Raw genomic sequence first — 24,946 nt, 5'->3', positions numbered from 1 at the left:
CTATGGGCTTGCTTCGCAAGACGGAAACGTCTTGCAAGTTTGTTTCCTTTTTCTTAACACCGTTAATACAGTTGTGACTTGACTTCGAGGAGCAACTCATAGAACGCGGTGTGGTAGCCTTTTTTGAGGTTTTTAAAGACTTTGGTGATTTTTGAAGCTTTTCCAAAACTTTCCTGACACCGTGCTTCGCAAGACGGAAAAAAATCGCGAGACGACAAAACTCGCGGAATGAATTAATTTCGTCTTGCGAGGCACCACTGTAGCTGATATTCAGAAGCACTGATGACTTTGAACGTGCAGGCAGAGCCCAGCCTTCTTCCATGCAGAGTGTCAGACACATTCAGAATGACATTTCCAAACAAAGAACAAGTAGTCAGCTGTTAAAGCCTCCTTCTTCCTAACGGGTACCCATCACAAGATACACACCACCTGCTAGGTTGCACATCTTGGAACAAGGTAGTTTTTGCTTACAGCTGAAAGCATTAGCATAAACCTCACTCTCCAAATGGGAATTGAATGCGAGCGCCTCGCAGTTAACAACCGCCAAAAGTTTATTTTCATTACCATCAACATGGATCAGCAAGAAACAAGGCAATGCTCGACACACCAGTGAGAACCTGTTTAGCTTAGTGATTTACAGCTCTGCAAACATTAGTATCCAGGTCATAAAACCTTGAGTGGTACAAAAATGGCATCCTTCAACCACGAAAGCAGGGGAAGAAATCCAACACAGGGACCGTTTTATTGCCATAAAACAATAATCCGTAAACTCAGTTGAACCTCTGAGTTAATGCACTCTACGAATTTAGAAAAATAAGGCAATGAGGGAAGATATGTCTTAAATATAAGACTAGACTAAAGGCAGGGATACAATAGTTTAAGACTATGTGTGGCATGACAAAAGTAGAGAAGCTCTTCTACCTCTCTTATAATAATACAACCCAGTAGGTCCATTATCATCATCATATCCCACCCATCTGGCTAGGTTTCCCCAGCCACTCTGGATGGCTTCCAGCAGAACACAAAAACATAATAAAATGTCAAATGTTAAAAACTTCCTGATACAGGAATCCATGTAATGAAGCAGAATATTGGAAGATTCAGTACAGAAAAAGAGGTAGGTCATCTCATCTATGGTCTCTGAGAGGACGGGTGCACCCATGTCTCTGGGAAGCCCAGTAAGCAAGTTCTCTGATTAAAAACTTCTCCTAAACAGGGCTGTCTTCAGATGTCTCCTAAAAGTCAGTTAGTTGTTTATTTCCTTGACATCTGAAGGGAGTGCGTTCCACAAGAGCTACTACCGAGAAGGCCCTCTGCCTGGTTCTCTGTAACTTCACTTCTCACAGTGAGGGATCTGCCAGAAGGCCCTTGATGCTGGACCTCAGTGTCTGGGCAGAATGATGGCGGTGGAGACTCTCCTTCAGGTAATCCAACTGATTACCTAAGCTCAATAAATCTGGTTTCAGGATGGATAAGAACATAAAAGCGTGCTGGAGCAGGCAGTAGCCCACCAAGTCCAGCATCCTGCTTTCCCAGTGGCCAAACAGTTACCAGCAAGCGGGATTCAAGCACCATAGCCCTCTCCCCTCCTGTGGTTTCCAGCAACTGGTATTCAGAAGCCTTGCTGCCTCCAGCTGGGAGCACAGCCATCATGGCTAGTAGCTATCAATAGATCTCCCCTTCATGAATTTGTCTAATCCTCTTTTAAAGCTATCCAAGTTCATGACCATCACTACCTCCTGTGGCAGGAAGTTCCACAGTTAATTATGTGCTGTCACGGTCCGCTTCATGGGCGATCAAAGTCCAGGCAGGGGACGTCAGGACTGGGGGCAAGATGGTGGGGTGGGAGCAGGAACGGGGTCCAGAAGCTAGGAAGCCAAGAGTCCATGGGTCAGAGAGCCGGGAGTCAAGAAGCAGAGGGTCCAAGGATCAGAAAGCAAGGCGTCATGAAGTCAGGGGTCCGAGGATCAAGAAGCAGGGAGTCAAGAAGCCGAGGTTCAAGGATCAGGAAGCAAGAAGCCAAACACAGCAAGGCAGAAAGCATGTTGCTGTGGCAAAGAGCAGAAGAGAAATGCTGACCTTATATCTCTTCCTGGCTCAGGTGCAGTGAGTTACCAATCGGCCTCACCTGTGAGGCTGCGCCTTGCCTCTTCAGAATAAACTTAGGAAGGCCCTAGTCCTGCAAAGTCCTATTGGTCACAGGGCCTGGCTCCTGCACGCACTCCTGACATGTGCTTTGTGAAGAAGTCCCTTATTTTATCTGCCCTGAATCTTCCAACATACAGCTTCATTGGACGACTCTGAGTTCCAGCGTTACAAGATAAGAAGAGCTGTGCTGGATTAGGCCAAAGAAAACACAAAATAAACACATTTGACGATTAAACTCATTGTATTATTATTTCTACTATTTTTTTCACACACAGTTCCAAATTATTGTATTACTTTCTGTGTTTTCGTCAGATATCAAAAAATATATATTTAACAAAATAAATAAATAGCAGCGGGTTGGACTAGATGAAACTCAGGGTCCCTCCCAACTCCACAATTCTATGTAAGTCAGTAAGTTAGAAAAGAAAAAAAAGAGTTAATTATAGAAAAATGAGCATGGAAAGTTACAAACTTGTATTTTAGCAGAGGTGCAGCATCTCTCGCCCTTTCTCTCTCTATATAAAACTTTACCAACCCAATTGATCAAAGATTATATGTCCCATTTCAAGGCAGGTGAATGGGTAATAAATAGCGAGGCGAAGAGGGGGGGAAACAGCAAGGCGCAGCATTTTATTAAATGGAACCATTTGCAGCCAGTGTGTCAGCAAAGTTCCATTTCATCTACATTTTCCTTTGCTGAAAGCACAGGGCGGCGGAGCCTTTGCTCAGTGACTTATGACTGAGAGTTAAATCTAAAACCAGCTTTAAGCAGCCAGCAGCTTTGATTGCAGCCAAGAGCAATTATCAGAGATGCCCTCCACCAGAGAACCTGACCTGCACCCAGGGCCAGTGATGAGAATGATCTAAAGGACGGTTCCAGCCATTAACTTTGCATCTATCCTTCTGAACCACGAATGCAGCAAGAGGAGAGATCTGTGGGAGATTTAATTGCCACACTTTACATGAACTCTTGACAGGAAGCTAGCCGGCCACTGAGACAACAGGAACATCTCTGGTGCAAGCTGTAATGAAACAAATCATGTCCGAACAAGGGCGTCTGGGTCTGAAGAGGCAAGGAGAACATGGATGCATTGACTACAGGAGGATATCAGCCAACAGGAACCGCTCTGCAAGATCTGGAACTCTCAATGACCAACCCAGGGGCAAGAGGTGTGGGTAGAACAGCAGCTGTGGATCGGGATAGCCTGACCTTTGTTGCCCAAGCTCTAGGAACCTCCCGTCTGGACTACTTCAATGCACTCTACATGGGGCTTCCCTTGAAGACAATAAAGCTTGAGCAGAATGTGGCCACTGTTAGAATTCCTGCTCCGTGATTGCAGTCATGGGATTGTTGTCTTTCACATGACGTTATATGTTTTGACTTCACAGAGAGGGAAGTGACAGAGACAGGATGTTTGTGTTACTGTGTTCCGTGAAGTGGGACGATTGTCCTTTGTTCTTTTTCTCTTTGCTGTCTGATGCTAGAGAGAGAGGGAGCCATGTTGCAGTGCTCTGTGTGTGTTTATATCTAAATAAAGTAGATTAGCCAAAATGGTGAGTTGCTGAGGTCTGTTATGCACGATGCACAAACTCTGTGGATCCCTAAGTGTGCTGGTGTCGGTTGTCATCAGTCGCTGTGATGTTCGGGCTGAAGAAAGCTTGTGAAGCTCCCAAACCAGGATCGACCAGGAGGGAAAGAACATGCCAGTCGGGCATGTGTGTCTGCCAGGGTCCTACTCGAGTGTAGGCTGAGCTCCTGACAGCCACTAGGTTGGTGAACAGGGGTGCCGCTGGGTCCTGAAAGTGCTGCACTGCCTGACAATGAGCTACTTAGCACAACTGAAGGTGTCAATGCTAGCATACAAAGCCCAACTTTGGACCTAAGTACCCAAGACAGCGCATGTAATCTCAACCTTCGTGCTTCTGGGTGCTGCCTGGTTGGTGCTGGTCTGTGTCAGGGCCTTCTTGGTTGCAGCTCCTGTCATGTAATTTGAGAGGTCATTTCAAAGTATCCCTCTTAGATACTTGACAGCTGGAAGATCTTGCTGTTTGACACCCTGGGCCCCTCTGGGAGAAAGGGCAGGTCAGAAATTAACTACTCCATTCATTTGCTCAGTTCTTCATCATTTCTTTCATTCATTCATACAATACCTGCCAGCAGGTATTTGGGGGCTGGTGCAGGGAATGGCCGTAGCTCACCATCCTCCATCCCTTCCTAAGATCAGAACTTACATGTCCAATGGCAAATACAGATTTCCCCCAACCCAACTGTGCTTGTGCCATGCAAAGGAGAGCAGCCAGAGTGAAAGGGCTTAAACCATGGGTAGGCAAACAAAGGCCCAGGGGTCAGATCCGGCCCAATCGCCTTCTAAATCCGGTCCGCAGACGGTCCGGGAATCAGTGTGGTTTTACATGAGTAGAATGTGTGCTTTTATTTAAAATGCATCTCTGGGCTATTTGTGGGGCATAGGAATTGGTTCATTTATTTATTTTTTAAAAATATAGTCCGGCTCCCCACAAGGTCTGAGGGACAGTGGACTGGCCCCCTGCTGAAAAAGTTTGCTGACCCCTGGCCTTAAAGCTTCCACAATCAGCACCATGTCTCCTGGACAGCTCCTCGCCCATCTGCTTGGCCTCACTTGTCCAAAGGTACTTCCGAAAAGCATTGCAATGGGGGATGCACAGCAGAGGAAAGTGACTTGTGGAGGGGCGCTTAAGCAGCTCACCCACAGCAAGCCACTGAATATGGTACCAACAGACACAGGGTCCCACTTTGCACATTAGAAGAGACCACCGACTCCCTGTTTGCCACGTTAGCCACCATGCAGCTCTCATGCAGTTGACCATGCAGATCAACCAATATTGACTCTACGGATCAGTTGCCTTGAAAGGCACAGTGCAGCATACAGAAGATACTGCAGAGGTCCCATAGGCCTTCCAAAATTCAGTTCTAGACAAGATGAAACCATCGTCTCGCTTTGCCAAACTTTACACTCCATCCAGCTCAGCTCCATAAGCAGCACTGGAGATGGAGGGGGAGGGAGGAGAGGGGGGGAGAAGGCTTAGGGCCCTCATATTTACGGGACCGCCTCTCCTGGTCTGCCCCGCAGAGGACCTTAAGGTCCATGAATAATCATAGTATAGAGGTCCTGGGCCCTAAGGAAGCAAGACTATCCTCCACCAGGGCCAGGGCCTTTTCAGTGATGGCTCCAACCTGGTGGAATGCTCTGTCCCATGAGACTAGGGCCCTTCAGGATTTAACCTCCTTCTGTCAGGCCTGTATGACAGAGCTATTCTGTCTGGCTTTCAATTTGAACTCAGCCTGATCTTTTATTCCCCTTCTCTTCCCTCCCCCTCCCCTTTTATGAAGATCACCCGCTCTGAAACCCCACAGCTAATTCTCCCCTGGCCTCCTCGCTGGCCCAAGAAGCACTAATTCAGCCAGCTAGCCCTGGGGATTACCTAATGCTTATTAGATGGATTTCACCCTAATTGATTTCTGAACTTTGAATTTTATTGTTATTCCTGTTTTTGTACTGTATTTTATGCTGCTTTTACAATTAAGTGTTTTAAAGTTGTTGTTAGCCACCCTGAGCCCAGTTTATGAACCGGGGAGGGCAGGGTATAAATTAAAAAATAATATTATTAAATAATAATTTATTATTCATACCCCGTCCATCTGGGCAGCTCCCAACAGAATATTAAAAACACAACAAAACATTAAAAACTTCCCTAAACAGGGCTGCCTTCAGATGTCTTCTAAAAGTCAGGTAGTTGTTTATTTCCTTGACATCTGGTGGGAGGGCGTTCCACAGGGTGGGCGCCACCACCGAGAAGGCCCTCTGCCTGGTTTCCTATAACTTCACTTCTCGCAGTGAGGGATCTGCCAGAAGGCCCTTGATGCTGGACCTCAGTGTCTGGGCAGAATGATGGATGGATGGAAGGAAGGGAAGGAAGGAAAGAAAGAAGGAAGGAAGGAACTGTGCATTTAACAGGGCAAGTGAAGAGTCTTGTGCCTTGGATAATGGGAATCGGCAAAGTATTCTGGCACTGGGAGAAAGGGGGAGGCAGCTGCACAGGGAGAAGAGTGGGAGAAGCTAAGCAGGGAATGCCAAGGTGGGAGGGAGAAGCTGTGCAATGTAAGGTCAGAGATGTAGGCTGAGTCTGAGTCACTACAGTTAACTTAAATGGCTCGAACTATCAGCTCTGGCATACCAAATGCCGTCTCAACGCAACAACAGAAAACTCAGGGGTTGTAATGTGGCATTCTGTGTCGGCCCATCGGCTGGGAGAAATGTCAATTTAATTAGAGGAGGACGCTCACAGGAAACAGGACAAGGTCTGCAAAAGAAAGCATCATGCACGTTCCGTTTTGGAGTCTCCGTGTTTCTGAGGAAAGCGTCAAGTCTCTTGCCAGAGGCTGGGCACCAGCCATTCAGAGAACCTAAGAGCATAAAGTGAGCCTGCTGGAGCAGGTCAGTAGCCCATTTAATCCAGCACCCTCTTCTCACCGTGGCTTGCCTATGGGAAACCTGCAAGCAGGATTCGACCACAAACCCTCTTGCAGTTTCCAGCAACTGGCATTCAGGAACACTGCTGCTTCCCAGTGTGTCAGTGTGGTGTAGTGGTTAAGACCGGTAGACTCCTAATCTGGTGAACCGGGTTCACGTCTCCGCTCCTCTACATGCAGCTGCTGGGTGACCTTGGGCTCGTCACACTTCTCTGAAGTCTCTCAGCCCCACTCACCTCACAGAGTGTTTGTTGTGGGGGAGGAAGGGAAAGGAGATTGTTAGCCGCTTTGAGACTCCTTCAGGTAGTGATAAAGCGGAATATTAAATCCAAACTCTCCTTCTTCTTCTTCCCAACCATGGAGTTAGAGCAAAGCCATTGCAGCTAGTAGCCATCGATAGCCCTCTCCTCCATGAATTTGTTTAATCCTCTTTTAAAATTATCTAAGTGGATAGGCATCATTTCCTCATGTGGGAGGGAGTTCCATAGATTATCTAAGTGTACTTCCTTCTACGTGCCCTGAATCTTCCAACATTCCCTTTTATTCAATGGCCACAAGTTTTAGTGTTCAAAATTTGCCAGGTGCAGAACTACCGACGAAAGAAGAATGGAGGACAGAATTGATGGACTATGCAGAATTAGGTAAATTAACAGGAAGGATTCAAAACCTGCGGGACCAGAGATTCTTAGAAGACTGGAGTAAATATATGAATTATTTGAAAAGTAATAGTAATGAACAGATTATGCTAGTAGGATTGCAAGAAATTCTGTAAGGAGGACTATTTGATATATTACAAGACTATGAGGAGAATTATTAGTTAATGATAATTAAGAGTAATGGAGAAATTAAGAAATGCAGAGTAAGTGATAAAGAATGGAAAATCATCAGAGGTGTTGACGGAAGTCAAAAATATTGTATAAGATAAGAAGTTATGTAATATGAATGTTGGAAACGATATGTTAAAAAACTAATAAAAAATATTAAAAACAAAAAAAAACCAAAATTCACCAGGTGTGTTTTGCTACTGGCACGGGTCCAATTGCAGCCATGTGGAGATTTCTGGGCACCAGGCTGGCAACCAGTTTAAAAACATTTGACTTTGTTCCTTGTTAATACCTCTTCCATTTCCATTGTGTAGGTTCCTCCTTCTTGAATAGTGAATTGTTGTAAGAGCAAGCTACTGTCAAGCAATGCAGTTGAGATAATAGAATAATAGAACTATAGCGTTGGAAGGGACTCCGCGGGTCCTCTATTCAACCCCCTGGCGAACGGGCAGTCCGTTGTGGGGACTGTAACCTAGGTTTAAGGTACCATTTGGCGCCTAGCTTATATATCTGAGTTTCAAACACCGGTTATGAGGGACAAAAGCTTTTCTCTAGCCAGCTGAGGAAGCCAGTGAAAATGAGACAGTGCAGCCACACAGCTGAGCATCCTTCTTGCAAAATGAATTCCCAGGTAAGCTGCAATGTAGAGCACCCACTTCCTACAGCAAGGTAGGACCCCTGGACGGTTAAGTCCAGTCAAAGGCGACTATGGGGTTGTGGCGCTCATCTCGCTTTCAGGCCGAGGGAGCCGGCGTTTGTCCATAGGCAGCTTTCTGGGTCGTGTGGCCAGCAGGACTAAACCGCTTCTGGCGCAACGGAACACAGTGACGAAAACCAGAGTGCACGAAAATGCTGTTTACCTTCCCGCCGCAGCAGTATCTATTTATCTATTTCCACTGGTATGCTTTCAAACTGCTAGGTTGGCATGAGCTGGGACAGAAAAAGGAGGAGGAGGAGGAGGAAGAGGCGGCGTTTGGATTTGATATCCCGCTTTATCACTACCTGAAGGAGTCTCAAAGTGGCTCACAATCTCCTTTCCCTTCCTCCCCCACAACAAACACTCTGTGAGGTGAGTGAGGCTGAGAGACTTCAGAGAAGCATGACTAGCCCAAGGCCACCCAGCAGCTGCACGTGAAGGAGCGGGGAATCGAACCCGGTTCACCAGATTACGAGTCCACCGCTCTTAACCACTACACCACACAGAGCAATGGGAGTTCAACCCGCCGTGCATCGTAAAATGGGACACCATGACGAGTGCCAGAGTGCACAGAAACGCCATTTACCTTCCCACTGCAGCGGTAAGTATTTATTTACTTGAACTATGTGTGCTTTTGAATTGCTAGGTTGGCAGGAGCTGGGATGGAGCAACAGGAGCTCACCCCATCACGGGGATTCAAATCACCGACCTTCCAATCAGCAAGCCCAAGAGGCTCAGTGGTTTAGACCACAGCGCCAATCGCACAACCCAATGGGAAACATCTCCAGGCTAAAGACCCAGAGGACTGTGTGTGATCTTCTAGCAAGCTATCCAGGTTGAAACCAAGACTTATGAGGAACGGTTGAAGGAGCTGGGTATGTTTAGCCTGGGGGGAAAGGAGACGGAGAAGGAGATACGATAGCCATCTTCAAATACCTGAAGGGCTGTCAAGTGGGAGATGGAGCAAGCCTGTTTTCTCCTGCTCCAGAGTGTAGGATGCAAACCAATGGATTCAAGTTACAAAAAAAGGAGATTCAGACTAAAAATCAGGGAAAACATTCTGAGAGTGAGAATTGTTAGACTGTAGAACGGACTCCCTCGGGAGGTTGTGGACTCTCCTTCATTGAAGGTTTTTAAGCAGAGGCTGGTTGAGGGGTTGGACTAGATGACCCTCAGGTGCCCTTCCAACTCTATGAATTCCCACCATTCCTATTACTGGCTGTGCTGGGCAGTGCTAATGGAAATTATAGTCCAAAACATCTGGAGGACAACACAATGGAGAAGGCTGGTACAAGTCATGGTTTGGAGGACTCAGACACTGAGAACAACCTGAAGGAACAGGGATGGAATTTAGCAAGGCAGCTCCTGTCTTCCTGGTTGTGTAAGGTGTCTCAGTCTCTGGCTTTGGACAGGCACAGATATCTTGAAGGCCTAAGCACCTCTCAGCTTATATTAAGGGCTTGCAGTAAGGTTTCAAGCAGCTGTATCTGAGCATCTCCCATATGTCAAAATTTTAGCCTCCCTCTCAGTGTGGCTCACAGCCTAGCCGCAACTTCAGTATTTGCTTCTGTATTTTATGCCTCTGGGTGAAGCACTTTATTTTGGTTAGATCGTGTCACAGGAGAAAAGCAAGCAGCATTTTAATTCCTTGCAGGATCAATTCTTATTGTTTAAGTATTGAGCGGCATTGTGAGCTGAGAGAATATTATCTAGCAGTTTAGACCAAAGTTTCTATTTCGGGCCCGAGGAAGAGCAAAATTGGGTGTGTTTTACAAGGCCTAATGAAACTTTTATGGCTCCGAACAAAAAAAAGGCACCAGTCCTCTTCCAGCATTTGTATGAATTAGGTTTCAGATGCTCTGCAACTGTGGGTAAGCAATGCAGGGGGGCATTCATATCTGGGGAATTTTGCAGCCAAAGAGAAATATATCGAGCTGGTTTCTTCACACAAAGCTCTTCCCTTTGTAAAATGGCCAGTCTACAGTTTGGGCCCCCTTCATGGATCACTGCTACTTTGGCCACCTCATGAGAAGAGAAGACTCCCTGGAAAAGACCCTGATGTTGGGAAAGATGGAGGGCACAAGGAGAAGGGGACGACAGAGGACGAGATGGTTGGACAGTGTTCTCGAAGCTACCAGCATGAGTTTGACCAAACTGCGGGAGGCAGTGGAAGACAGAAGTGCCTGGCATGCTCTGGTCCATGGGGTCATGAAGAGTCGGACACGACTAAACGACTAAACAACAACAACAACAAAGGGACCCCTGACCATTAGGTCCAGTCGTGGCCGACTCTGGGGTTGTGGCTCTCATCTCGCTTTATTGGCCGAGGGAGCCGGCGTACAGCTTCCGGGTCACGTAGCTAGCATGACTCAGCCGCTTCTGGCGAACCAGAGCAGCGCACGGAAACGCCGTTTACCTTCCCGCTGGAGCGGTACCTATTTATCTACTTGCACTTTGATGTGCTTTCGAACTGCTAGGTTGGCAGGAGCAGGGACTATGCAACGGGAGCTCACCCCATCGTGGGGATTTGAACCGCCGACCTTCTGATTGGCAAGTCCTAGGCTCTGTGGTTTAACCCACAATGCCACCCATGTCCCATCAACGCCTGGGTAGGCTTCTCTAAACAAGAAAGCCTTTAGCAAGCAGCAAAAGGAATACCATAGGCAGACTTCGGACCTACTGGAGCTACTTTGATTTTTTTAACTGTAACCCCAGGATCAACCAACCAGAGCTTGGTGCTAATATATATATATATACATGGTAGGAAATCCTATGCCGAGATTGTAGCTTACCACGTACATAAGAGCATCAGTTCATAAATACCCATAAAAACATAATTTTAAAAACCAATAAGACATCAGCAGGTACCGATAGGTTAAAAAGAGATATTCGTGGTGCAAAGGCCGGTCTGAACAGTACAATTGACAGAAGGCATCAGAAAGAAGGCAGAGACAGTGCCTGCTGAACCTCTAGTGGCAGGCAGTTCCACAGGGCAGGGCCTGTCACACTAAAGGCTCAGTCCCTAGTGAAGACCAATCGAACCTCAGGGGTGTGAGGAACCACCAGAAGTGCACCATCCGGTTACTAGAAAATGAGATCCGTCACAAAACTACAGGGTTTCCTCAGAAAAGCAAAGGCATCTGCCTTGTAGATATCCCCGATCTGTGCTGCTCCCCTCTGAACCCTCCACACCAAGTAACTTCCCACCAGACCTATGCTGAGTTGTTTTGTAAGTTCCCAATGCTTCAATATATAGATACAGTGGTACCTCAGGTTACATACGCTTCAGGTTACATACGCTTCAGGTTACAGACTCCGCTAACCCAGAAATAGTACCTCAGGTTAAGAACTTTGCTTCAGGATGAGAACAGAAATTGTGCTCCAGCGGCGCAGCGGCAGCAGGAGGCCCCATTAGCTAAAGTGGTGCTTCAGGTTAAGAACAGTTTCAGGTTAAGAACGGACCTCCGGAACGAATTAAGTACTTAACCTGAGGTACCACTGTATTTATCTCCAATTGATGCAACCTACAATGTCACCAGCTCTCCTGAAATCCAGAAATAGACATGTTGCTATGGAGCATGTCAAAGACCAAGCACAAAGTAGTATTTTCACAAAGTAGAGGGGAAGGTCTCTCAAAGAAACAAGGGTTTCCTACACCCGGATCTGGCTTCACGTAGGCTGATTTTCAGCTCAACCTGACGAGAACCTCAGCACACATTCAAAAAACTAAGTGTTCTAGCCCTTGGAACTGTGGGGAGAGATTTTCAGGGCCATGGACAAGACCTCCATCCTTTGGTGAGGTTCCCCATGACAACAACATTCTTGTAGGACATGTTATTTGTGTTTGATCTTTTAACGTGGGTGAAATGTTCTGAATTCGTTTTGTTTGAAATTGTATCCTAATGTTTGGATTCGGATTTGATATCCCGCTTTATCACTACCCGAAGGAGTCTCAAAGCGGCTAACATTCTCCTTTCCCTTCCTCCCTCACAACAAACTGTGAGGTGAGTGGGGCTGAGAGACTTCAGAGAAGTGTGACTGGCCCAAGGTCACCCAGCAGCTCCAGGTGGAGGAGCGGAGACTCAAACCCGGTTCACCAGATTACGAGTCTACCACACTTAACCATTTAACCACTACACCACACTGGCTCTCCATAATGTACCTGTTTATTCTTGTGAAGCGCATCCGGGAGGCTTTGTGGATGAATGTCGGCATATAACAGACCCTCAAAGTGTTCCTATTTTCCAGCAACAGTCCCAGATTTAGAGAAGGATGTCTGTGTTTTGTTTGGATATTGTTTCAGAAAGTGTGCATTACTCTTAAGTGCAAACTGCATAACCTCCAAGGGCCCCCATTTTTCAGGGACAGTCCCAGAAATTATAGAAGCCATCCCGGTTTCTGATTTGATCCCGGAATGTCCCGCTTTTCCTAAGGATGTCCCTATTTTCATCAGAGAAATGTTGGAGGGTATGGAGTTATGTGATCCCCAAGCCAAAGAAGATAAGAAACTATGCAACCTTTAGGAAACATCTGTGTAAGGAAGTTTTTGGATGCTTAATGTTTTGTTACGTTTTTCTATATGTTGGGAGTCGCCCAGAGTAGCTGGGGCAACTCAGTCTGGTGGGCAGGGTATAAATAATAAAATTATTATTATTATTATTATTATTATTATTATTATTAAACGGGACGTCCCTAGTTTCACTGGAGAAATGCTGGAAGGTTTGCATATAAATACAGTGGACCCTTGAGTTACGTACCGCTTTAGATATGTAACATTCGGGTTGCGAATGCGGCAAACCCAGAAGTGTATACTTCCAGGTTTCGCCGTGTGCACATGCGCAGAAGTGCTCTGTGCACCGCACGTGTATACAGAAGCACAATCGCACCACGTGCATGCGCAGAAGCGGCGTCTCCAGTTACGAACTTTTCAGGTTAAGTACGGACCCCCGGAATGAATTTAATTCGTATCCGGAGGGTCCACTGCAAACAGTAACAATTATAATTTGAAGTTGTATATGGCATGCAGAACAAATTGGTTTGTCTTATTTTTAACCCTGTATTTCAGAAATGTACACTGGATAGCTGTGAAAAATCACACACACCCATGAGAACTACACAGTAATCTGATAAAACCACCATAGAGGAATCAAAAGTGAAACAGCTATACGTACAACACAGACTCGGTGAAAGGCATTCCTATTGCCTCTCTCTGCACACAACCGCAAGTGCCTATCTTGTGGCTCAGTGCTGCAAAACAGGAAGCCACACACAATGCACTCAGGTGGTTTGAGAAACCCTGACATCAGCCGCACTCCACATTCTTGTGAAAAAGCACTGAAAGCCCAGTCTGTCTAGCTCTCCCACCAAATGTACCTCTGAAAGTGAGGGGGGGAACAAAAGCACCCCAACACCTCAGTGGCAAACCAAGCTGCCCTTTAAAGAGACAGTGACATGAGGCATGCCTGTTAAGCTTTCTCCAAGAAACTTGGGCTAATGGTCTAGCAAAGCCCTAGGCAAGGACATTACCACTGCCAGTATCCCTACAACAAGCCTGCGAGGTAGGCAAACTGTGTAAGATAGATAGATAGATAAAACTTTATTCGCATTGCCCAATGGCCATAGCAACAGTAAAACATTGCAGCATACACAGAAAGGAAAATTGGTATAAGAACACAATTTAAAGTCCTGGATCAGCAGTCGGTTAGTGGCCCTTATTCTGATTGCCCCAGCTAGGAACCTAACAACCTTTGCTGTTATCTGCTCATTTTGATCTGGTAGGCAAACTGTGAGTGCTAGGGCTGGCTGATAAATGGCTTTCAACATCGCAATAGATCACCAGCTAAACATAGCAATACACCGATACATCACAATTCTGAAATAAGGATGGAACTATGTGGAGGACTTGGCTGGCTTCACAGTTTTCCCACATCGTGATTTTTGCCGGTGTCTGGTCTTGCGATTCACTGGCCCCTGAGGGAGGCAGGCGAGAGCTGAGCTGGCAGGGGCTGCAGGAATCGAGAGATCCATTGGCTGGTTTCATGGTTTTTCCCATGAAAATTGTAGTTTTTGCATAGCACACACACACACACACACATACACATACCCCACCACTACCACGATTCGTGATATATTACCAGGTCTAAAAATTATGAAACAGATATCACAATGTGGACTTCAAACCGGTTTTGGACGATGTATTCATTTATTGCCCAGCCCTAGTGAGCCCATGCAGTTGGCTTCTGGGCACCAAGGGAGTTTTGTGGCCAAGTGAAGATTGGGCACTCTTAAGCACTATAAAGCAACCTAAACTACTAAAAACCACCCAAATGAACATATTTGCCAGTTCTAGAGAAGGGGTAGGAACCAGTGGCTCTCCAGATGCTATTGGACTTCAATTACCATAATTCCTAGCAGGGAACCTCCATGCTGGCAGGGGCTGATGGGAGCTGGAGTCTAACCAATTCCCCATCCTCACTCTAGGGCAACCAAGCAACAGAACCCAAGATGGAGCTTGCAAGGAGCTGGGCTATAGTGATCAGAACAGCCTTGATTCTCTGTAGCTGGCGACATCGCACAAGAAGCAGATTTGACCCCCAATCCAATCGTGTCTGGGTGAACCCCTGTACCTCTCCCTTATGAATGAATCGCTGCTGTGAGAACAAGTTAGGGTGCATTTGTTGTGAACCAGTTTATGCAGGGCAGAAAATTTCCCAGTGCTTAATTTGTCCATAGAAAGTTTACTGTTTTCGAAAGTTCAAATATGGTTGGAATCCAATCGCCAATACTGCATCGGGCAAACTGGACAACGGTTTTAGCTTTATTTACTGCATGCCGGTAAAATAATTGCACCCATTTAGATTGCTCTCTAAGGCATCAGAAAAAATTTCAGATGCAAACCAAAACATTTCTGATGCAGTTTACCCGAGGCACAGAGTAGAGGGGGAAATTTCCAATTCAAAATTTTCCAGAAAACCCACATCACTGATTTATACCCAGGCAGTTTGCATCACTAAGGAAGGATGATTAAAACTGATTGAAAGCAAGTTTTCCCACTATTATCTCATATTATCCCCAAGTAATGATCCATACTAACCGCTTCATCTAACAACAAAACCTATTAATTTACAACTAAATAGAGTGTTTACACGATACCTCTTCCCAATGTTCATAAGCACTGCAGCTTTCTCTTCCACCTTTGCTCTCCTTTCATATATCACTTCCACAGTCCACCTGCTTTGCTCGAAGCAATGCGCAGAAACATGAAATGGCTAAGAATCCAAAGGTTTGTCCCACACCAGGGCACCATGGAAAGGGAATGAGGCTTTTTCCTTTCCTTCCTGCAACTGTGTACAGCCTCTATATCCCACAGATACCAATGTGTAAGGGAGAGATTTATTCTCTAAAAGGACCCGAGAAGAAAAACACAGCCCTGCCCGGTAGGACAGCCACCGCCCCAGCAAACCACCAAATCCTCAGTCAAGGAGAAATTGGGCTTCTTTTTCTGGACGACCTCCAGTTTCACAAAGGCAAGAGTCAGATAGTTCACTCACTGCCTTTTTGAGTCCCAAGCCCATGAGTTACTCAGCAGCAGGCAACCAAGCAGTCAGGTACCGGATTCAGAGTCAAAAGATTGCTGCAAAAAGCAGTGCAAGGTATAAATACAAATACAGTGGTACCTTGGTTCTCGAACTTAATCCGTTCCAAGAGTCTGTTCGACTCCTAAAACCATTCGAAAACCATGGCGGAAATGACTGGTAGAATCCGTGACCAGGGAGAAGAGTCGATAGAGGAAGATTGGAAGAAATTTAAAGACTATCTTCAGAAACACTGCAAAATTAAGGAATGTTAGAGTGATGTTGGACTGAAAATAAGCAGTTTCCAGCTGTACAGGTTAAAGCTAATGATAGACTAAGATTAAAGATTAAGATTAAAGATGTTTAAAGAAATGGAAATTTGATATTAAGAGGGAAAACTTTAACGTCATATGATATTAAGACCAAAGATCAGGTTTAAAGAAGTTGAAGATATATATTTTAATATCTTATTAAACCTAAGATTGGGATATAAAAAGTGGAAAAGAAACTGCTGGACAAACAATTTGGATTGGAATACAAAAGAGGGAGGTATGAGGTAGTCCAGAAAATAAGTAATTTAAAAATGGAAATGGAAAAGAGATATTGTTTTTAATTGTTATACTTTTTGTTTTTTGTTTTTTTATTGTTGAATTTTGTTTTGTTTTTTGTGTGTGTTGTTATATGTATTGTGTATGTTTTTTTTCTTCCTTTGTTGTTCAAAACTTTAATAAAAATTATTTAAAAAAAAAAAAAAAACATTCGAAAACCAAGTCGCAGCTTTCGATTGGCTGCAGGAGCTTCCTCCACCCAAGTGGAAGCAGCGTCGGGACGTTCGGCTTCTGAAAACCGTTTGCAAACCGGAACACATACTTCTGGGTTTGTGGCATTTGGGAACCAATTTGTTCGACAACTAAGCCGCTCCAGAACCAAGGTACCACTGTAAATGCAAGTTGTATCCAAGCATGTGTGGTTGCTTCATCACACAATTCTTTGTCTGTTTGAGCCATTAGAACTTTGATTTTATTTTTTAGAATAAGGTAGATACCATTCTGTTTCTGGAAGATGAAAAGGAAATGCCTTTATTTGCTTAGAGAGAGCTAAGGGTAACTACCCAGCTCTGAGAACTGAGTGAACAGTAGTCAGAGCATGGGAATTCAGAGTCTATGAGGTCATCCAGGCAAACACCATGAACCATACCTCCTGTGCAGAAAAGGCTTTACAGGTGGAGCAGGAACATTATACAAGCTTCCCGGCAGGTGAGTCACTGCTACTTACCGGAAGAATGGAGGAGGAGACAGCAGAGGGGGTCAGCTTAGTGCAAACTCACTGGCAGGGGTGACAGGTTGGCTCTGCCACCATGTTTCCACCATGCCAACCTCCCACTGCTTCACCATTCCTGGAGAGCAACAGCCACCCAGTTGCTCCACACCATCCAAAGAGCAGCTTCTGCCCTTGTACTGAGCCCAGGCTAGCAATGCTGTCTATGACGCCATCTGTCCTCTTTATAATGCTTGACCTCCAAAAAGTAAGTCTCGCTCTCATGCATCTTTCATCCAGCACAGAAAAGCCGCCTTTCAATTCAGTGTCTTTGACTGAAGGCCACTGATTTAAGAGATAATAAGTGGACGTTTGTATATTCAGATTTAATTTTCACCACACTATGGGTACATTTTTTCACCTTTGGTGGACGTGCCCAAAGATTAAGGCTTTCTGGGAGATGATATATAATGAATTAAAAAAGGTATTTAAATATACCTTCTTGAAGAAACCAGAGGCCTTTCTCCTGGGCATAGTCGACCAACCGGTGTTAAAAAAGGATAGAACTTTCTTTATGTATGCTACAACAGCAGCAAGAATACTCATCACAAAGTATTGGAAGACACAAGAGCTACCCACACTGGAGGAATGGCAGATGAAAATGATGGACTACATGGAATTGGCGGAAATGACTGGCAGAATCCGTGACCAGGGAGAAGAGTCGGTGGAAGAAGATTGGAAGAAATTTAAAGATTATTTACAGAAATATTGCAAAATTAATGAATGTTAGAGTGATATTGGATTGAAATTAAGTGGCTTCTAGCTGTACAGGCTTTAAAGTTATAAATATATCAAGATTAAGGATTAGGATTAAAAAGGTTAAAAGAATGGAAAAATTGGTTTTTAATAGGTAAAAATTTAATGTTATACTATATTAAGATTAAGGATTGGGATTAAAAAGGAGGGAAAGGAATTGCTGGACTAACAAACTGAATTGGAATACAAAAGAGGGAGGTATGAGGAGGTCCGGGAAACAAGTAAATGTAAAAGTAGTGATGAAAAGATGGAATTGTTTTTAACTGTTTTTTCTTCTTCTTTTTTCTTGTATTTTGCATTGTGTATTTTTCTTTTTATTCTTGAATTTTTCTTTTTTGTTGATGTGATTCTTTCTTTGTGAAACTTTAATAAATATCATTTAAAATAATAATAATAATAATAATTTTCACCACACTATGTAAAATGGGGGAAGGGCGGGGGTCGGGAGAAAGCCGTTTGGGGGGTTATTTTTACAATGGTTTTTCAATATCAATTTTTATGCAGCTTTGAAGGAACACCAGCACTGCACTTGCAGGAAGAAAAAATACTGCCTTTAATACTCAGATAAGTTCTCTTTCATGCCCTCACTGCCCGGCAAATCAGAAAGATTTTTTCCGTTAGGCTGATCATTATTGTATTTGAAATACTTGTTGTTCAAAGCGCTTCACAGATGTTGCCTCAGCAGCCCTGACAACCTCCCTGTAGGGAAAGTCCCCACATTGCAGATGGAGAAACCAAAGTTGAGAGAAGTATAGGGTCTCGGGGCATGCAACCGTCTTGTGGATGAGCTTAAATGCAAACTATACGGAAATGTTCTAAATGCAGTTAATTTCTATACTGCTTTTCAGCCCAGAGCAATTCATAACTCACATGAGAACCTGCTATGTTGCGGCACTTCAATGGCCCCAAATGGTGATGATCCTAACATTATGCATTGAGTTTGAAGTTTTACCTTCCTATCCAGTTTGAGGAAATGGAGGGTGCAAAGCAAGAAATGCAAGCCAAGCCACTTCTGCTATTAGCACCAATGCATAATGCAGTCAAGGACATTAAAGGATCCTCCGGACAACCTATTTACTTAGCATTCATCCTTATATGCTTGTGCAAAGCTGAAACTGAGGGCAGATCATATCTGGTTTTTCTTCTGTTCAGATCTGCTAGTAAGGAGGTTATATGTCAGCAAGCATTCATCCTGAAATCATCCTGGTTTGCTCATGGGTCACTTACACAACTACCCAAATGGTTCATTCCACACATTTTACCCTGCATTTCTCAGTCACTTTCCTAACGGCAAACAAAAACAAAAGCCTGTTTCTTTTTGAAAGTGGACTCGTTGTGATAAGGAAGGGATCACCTTGTGAGCACAGTGGTGTCCTTGGGGTCTTCCCCTGGGGCCCACAAAACCTGAGTCCCCTCCACCCACTCACTGTCCCCTTGGCCCTTGGCCACGAGGTGCTGGCTGCCGTTTTCTCCCTGAAGAAATAGAGAGAGAGATGAAGAAGGAAGTTGGATGAGTGACTTTCTCTCCCACTTCCTCTTTCAGCTCTATGTACTTTTCAAGGCTCAGATTAATTCCGAGCGGCTACATGCCATAGCTCAAAAAAATAAATAAATCTGTATGTGCTCCTGGGCCCCAAAAGTGTGAAAACAGCTGCAGGAGAGGGGCAGTGAGTAACATTATGGGATGTTTGGCAGTGCCAAAGGCAGGCATAGGGAAGCTCGGCCCTCCAGATGTTTTGGGACTACAACTCCCATGATCCCTAGCTAACAGGACCAGTGGTCAGGGATGATGGGAATTGTAGTCCCAAAACATCTGAAGGGCCGAGCTTCCCTATGCCTGGCCAAAGGGGTCAATGTTCCTCTGGGAAAGCTGAAGCCTAGACATTGGATCACATTCACTTAATCCTCACCGATTTGTAGCTGACAAACCTCAGTGGCTAGGACATCTAGGACCAAGGTGAATCCATTCAAACTCCCTTGTTGTTTTTGCTACTGCCAGGAGGTGGAATGTTACTACCAAGATGTGTGTTATTTGTATGCCACTACATTTGCCATGTGTTGCGGCTTTATTGCTGTTATTATGAATTTATTCTTGTGATGTGTTTAGTAGTGGTTAGAGTGTCAGACTAGGACCTGGGAGAGAACATGGTTCAAATCCCCACTCAGCCATGAAACTCAGGGTCATGGAGTTTGAGCCCTACGTTAGGTGAAAGATTCCTATACAGTGGTACCTCGGGTTACAGACGCTTCAGGTTAAAGACTCCGCTAACCCAGAAATAGTACCTTGGGTGAAGAACTTTGCTTCAGGACGAGAATAGAAATCGTGTGGCGGCAGCGCAGTAGCAGTGGGAGGCCCCATTAGCTAAAGTGGTACCTCAGGTTAAGAACAGTTTCAGGTTAAGAACGGACCTCCGGAACGAATTAAGTACCCAAGGTACCACTGTATTGCACATTTACTCCAGTAAGTGACCCAGGTAGTCCCTTCTAACTCTATAATAGGTGAAGGAAAACTCTGACCCTAAACCTCCACTGGCTTGCGGGATATCTTCGGGAGAAGGCTAAGTGGGAAACCCTACACAAATCCAGAGCAGGGTCCCTAAGACAATTGGATGGCGCATTGTACACCTCCCTCCGGCAACTCCTGCAGCCAAGCTGATGCCAAATGTCTGGTTCTGCTTTCCTTTGGACCTCATCAGTGACGCCAGGTGTGTAGGTGGGTGTCTTGTCACCTGGGAGGTCCAGGACCTCCAGACACACTGCCCAGGCTTGCGCCCCACTAAGGTCATCTCAGTGCTGCTAACACAGTGGTTTGACTTCACCCCCGGAGGCACACTCCATTGTCTCTCGAGACAGACAGGTGCCAACACTGATTCTATGATTAGGTTGGCCACTGGCCTCATCCATCAGGCCTCTTCTTATGTTTTCATGGTCAATACAGTTTTATGGACTGCATCTGTCGAGATTGGATGTGTCTACAGTGCAGACTCCATCATCACAGTGTAGACCAAGCAGAGCACCAGCCTCTCCCTCTGATCATTACATATTGTGTCCCAGAACATGTCTCAAACTAAGCAGTGGCTATAGGGGAAATGCAAGCCAAGGCAGATTACAGGCCAAAGACAATGCTTTACTGTATTTTAATATTTGGTTGGAAGCCACCCAGAGTGGCTGGGGAAGCCCAGCCAGATGGGCGGGGTATAAATAAATTATTATTATTATTGTTGTTGTTGTTGTTGTTGATGGTGATGATGATGTTGTTACAATGCTCAGCTCTACTCAAGATATGCTCAGAGGGTCTCCTGGGAGACAAGACAATACTCTTCTCCATGAAACTAAGTTGTTCAACGCATGATTCTAGGGCACGGGGAAGTATCTCTGCACATGCTCAGAAACACTAGGCCAAAACCGGTCCAGAATTTTGAAGAAGAGGCAGGAGCCCTCTTGCACATAATGCGAGAATTAACAAGTCCGCAGAGAAAGCAAAAATGAAACTATCTGTGAACATACACAACACATACCCGGATACAGTAGCAAGATGCAATCTCCCTAGGAGCTCCTCAAAGTATCCGTAACAAAAACAACTCTAACTTTGCTACATCAGCAAAAGAGGAGGAAGCAAAAGGTGAGCAAATTGTTGCATGCAAACTGAGACGCCAAGCCCTCCTCTCTGTTAGGACAGGGCTGGTGGGGGAGCTTTGGCCCCTGACAGAATCCAACTACAGTACACACACATTCAACTGAGCCCCACATCCCTCCCCAGCCTGCTGCAGCCCCACTGAAGAGACCAGACCCGGTCCTCCGGCGCCTGCCAAAGTGGCCCCCTTTTTTGCATTCTCGCGTGCAAATGTTCCAGGATCCGCCCGCCTCCCCGCCTTGCAAGGCTCCTTCTTCTTCTTCTTCTATGGCCCTCGCCATCATCATCCCCCTCCTTGCTAGGTGGGTAGGGGGACCCCCGGGCCATGACTCATGCAAAAACGCCCCATGGAAATTGGGGCACCATTGCGCGCGCAGCTCCTCACCTGCCCACAGCGCGTGTGCGTAACGGGGTTGTCAGCGGCAGCAGCCTGGGCTAGGGAGGACGAGAGCAGAGGGGCTCCACAGTGCGCTTGCGCGGCGAGGAGGGAGGAAACAGAATGGCCTCCCCCCTTGCTCAGCTGCGCGACGTCTCATTGGCTCGCAGATCCTGCGTCTGGGAAAGAGGGGAGGGGCCGGACTACAAATCCCAGCAAGCACGGCGCGGAGGCGGAGCGAATGAATAGGAGCGAGGGGGAGCTGCCTGGCCCCGCCTCTGGAGAAGCTGGGAGATTCATTCATAAAAAAAGGAGAGTTGGGCAACTGCGAACTGCGGATAGTTTGTTACGAGGCAGCTGTCCAGCGCCGGATTTATGGAGGCAGTGAGAGATTTTACTTTCTTGGGCTCCATGATCACTGCAGATGGTGACAGCAGTCACGAAATTAAAAGACGCCTGCTTCTTGGGAGAAAAGCAATGACAAACCTAGACAGCATCTTAAAAAGCAGAGACATCACCTTGCCGACAAAGGTCTGTATAGTTAAAGCTCTGGTTTTCCCAATAGTGATGTATGGAAGTGAGAGCTGGACCATAAAGAAGGCTGATCGCTGAAGAATGGATGCTTTTGAATTATGGTGCTGGAGGAGACTCTTGAGAGTCCCATAGACTGCAAGAAGAACAAACCTATCCATTCTGAAGGAAATCAGCCCTGAGTGCTCACTGGAAGGACATATCCTGAAGCTGAGGCTCCAGTACTTTGGCCACCTCATGAGAAGAGAAGACTCCCTGGAAAAGACCCTGATGTTGGGAAAGATGGAGGGCACAAGGAGAAGGGGACGACAGAGGACGAGATGGTTGGACAGTGTCCTTGAAGCTACCAGCATGAGTTTGACCAAACTGCGGGAGGCCGTGGAAGACAGGAGTGCCTGGCGTGCTCTGGTCCATGGGGTCATGAAGAGTCGGACACGACTGAACGACTAAACAACAACAACAACATAAGCTAAACAAGCTATAGCTTAGGGCCTCACTCACTTGGGGGCTCCCAAAAAAAGTAAAGGGGGAAAAACTGGATGTACATTTCCAAAATATAAGATAAAAAACAAATAAAATAAAACCTACATACAGCAACAGTGTTTAGTGTCGTGGAGGCTCCTATGATTTAAGTAAGCCTGCTAGCCTGCTCCCTAAAATATCACTGTTTTGCTACTATTATTTCATGTTATAGCAAGTTTTTAGAGACTAGATTGTGTGTCTTTGTCAATTGTGTTTCTAAAGGAACTTTTGTTATTGCCAAATGCCAATGTGTTTGCATTATTAAGTTGATAGCTGTCAACGTTTCCCTTTTTTTAAGGGAAATTCCCTTATTCCGAATAGGATTCCTCGCAAGAAAAGGGAAAATTTGGCAGCTATGATTAAATTTGTTATGACTAAAAATATCATTTTAAGTTAGAGGTTAACAATCATTTCATTATTATTATTATACTACTTAATTGTATTTCAGTTCAACAATTACTTTGATAAAATACATATTTTGTTACATGCAAATGGCTTTAGATACCTATTAGGTCCATCAATTACCATATAGCATATATTCAACACAAAAAACAGCGACAATTTGTTGTTGACAAAGGACAGCTGGACATATTTTCAAAACTTGGTAACCTCACTTCGTAAAGTTAGTATCTGAAGAAATGTGCATGCACACAAAAGCTTATACCCGGAACAAACTTAGTGGTCTCTAAGGTGCTACTGGATAATTTATTAATTTATTTCAACTGCATCAGACCAACACGGCTACCTACCTGAATCTTGGTAACCTCACGTAAGACTTTCTTTCATTTCTTTTTTTAATAATTTTTATGTAGGATTTTCAATTTTACAGATTTCAAAAATTTTACAAGCATTTTAACATGTCGAAACTCGACTTCCTTCCCCCTCTTTCTGCAGTTTGATTTTTTAAATATATTTTCTGCATGCTCCAAATTAATCATTTATCCATCTACTTTAAATGTATCCTCTTTTGAAACGGCAGGTTGTTTCAATAATCCTGCCAATGTTCTTACCTGTTTACAGTTTGTTTGTAAATATTCAATCATTTCATATTTTTCTGGTAAGTTTCGCCACTTCTGAGTATTCTGTAAGTTTTTGTATCCATTCTTCTTCCGTCGGGACTTCTTCTTCTTTTCATTTATGGGCAAGTAACATTCTAGCCGCTGTAGTTGCATACATGAATAAATTTCTGTACATTTTGGGTAGTTCTGTCCCTATAATTTCTTTCTTTCTTTTAATGTTTGGATTTGAACGTGTAATAAAATTTTAATTCTAACTTTCAAAAATAAATGTATTCCATCATGGCTGTACAGAACTTTTACAAGTGCCACGTAATACACATTCCACATCTATAAGAAATCAATGTTTGAGTGGCAGCACACTGTGGAACTGCCTACCTAGGCAAGCACCTTCTGTACTGTTTTTGCACCTGCTGAAATCTCTCTCTCTCTCTCTCTCTCTCTCTCTCTCTTTTACTAGCCTTCCTAAATATCTAGAATGCTGATGCATTTTTTAATTGATGTTTTTTTAAAAAATTATGTTGCAATTCTTTGTACTAAAAAAAATTATTGTACCTTTTTCTGTGTACTACTTTGAGGTTTTCTTTTACGATCAAATGGTACAGAACAGAAATTGTGCTCCGGCGGCACGGCAGCAGCAGGAGGCCCTATTAGCTAAAGTGGTGCTTCAGGTTAAGAACAGTTTCAGGTTAAGAACAGACCTCCAGAACAAATTAAGTTCTTAACCCGAGGTACCACTGTATTCTCATTTTGTATTTTTCTGTTGTGTACTGTCCCAGGATCTTTCGATGAAGGGCGGAATACAAATTTAAATAATAATGAATATACAGGAAACTTCTTTAAGCAGCTAATATAGGCATTAAAAATGAAACCTTCATCTGGTTGTAAATATTAAGATTATACCAGCAAGAATGAGTCTTTCTGTAAAAAAATGATTTAAATCAAGTCTTACTGACTAGTGATTTAAGTCGTGATTTAAATCGATTTGATTTAAATCAAATCCACCCTGATCCTCTGTGCTCTGGTTCTCCCCCTGCCCCA

The 24,946-nt window shown here is 44.7% G+C and overlaps 1 protein-coding gene across 1 annotated transcript in view; it reads right to left on the bottom strand.

Annotated features, from left to right (window-relative positions):
• Positions 1-21,977, bottom strand: part of TSNARE1 (t-SNARE domain containing 1) — a 399,909-nt gene extending 377,932 nt beyond the window's left edge. Inside the window, exon 1 of the mRNA XM_081012848.1 lies at positions 21,846-21,977. The gene's annotated coding sequence lies outside the window, so the exon portion shown is untranslated. The remainder of the gene's footprint in view (positions 1-21,845) is intronic.
• Between the last annotated feature and the right edge of the window lie 2,969 nt (positions 21,978-24,946).

This window comes from Podarcis pityusensis, assembly GCF_964106645.2.
Source record: "Podarcis pityusensis genome assembly, chromosome: 7".
Classification (NCBI taxonomy): domain Eukaryota; kingdom Metazoa; phylum Chordata; class Lepidosauria; order Squamata; family Lacertidae; genus Podarcis; species Podarcis pityusensis.
Note: the sequence above shows the minus strand (reverse complement) of the source record. Positions and strands in the feature narration are given on the sequence as shown.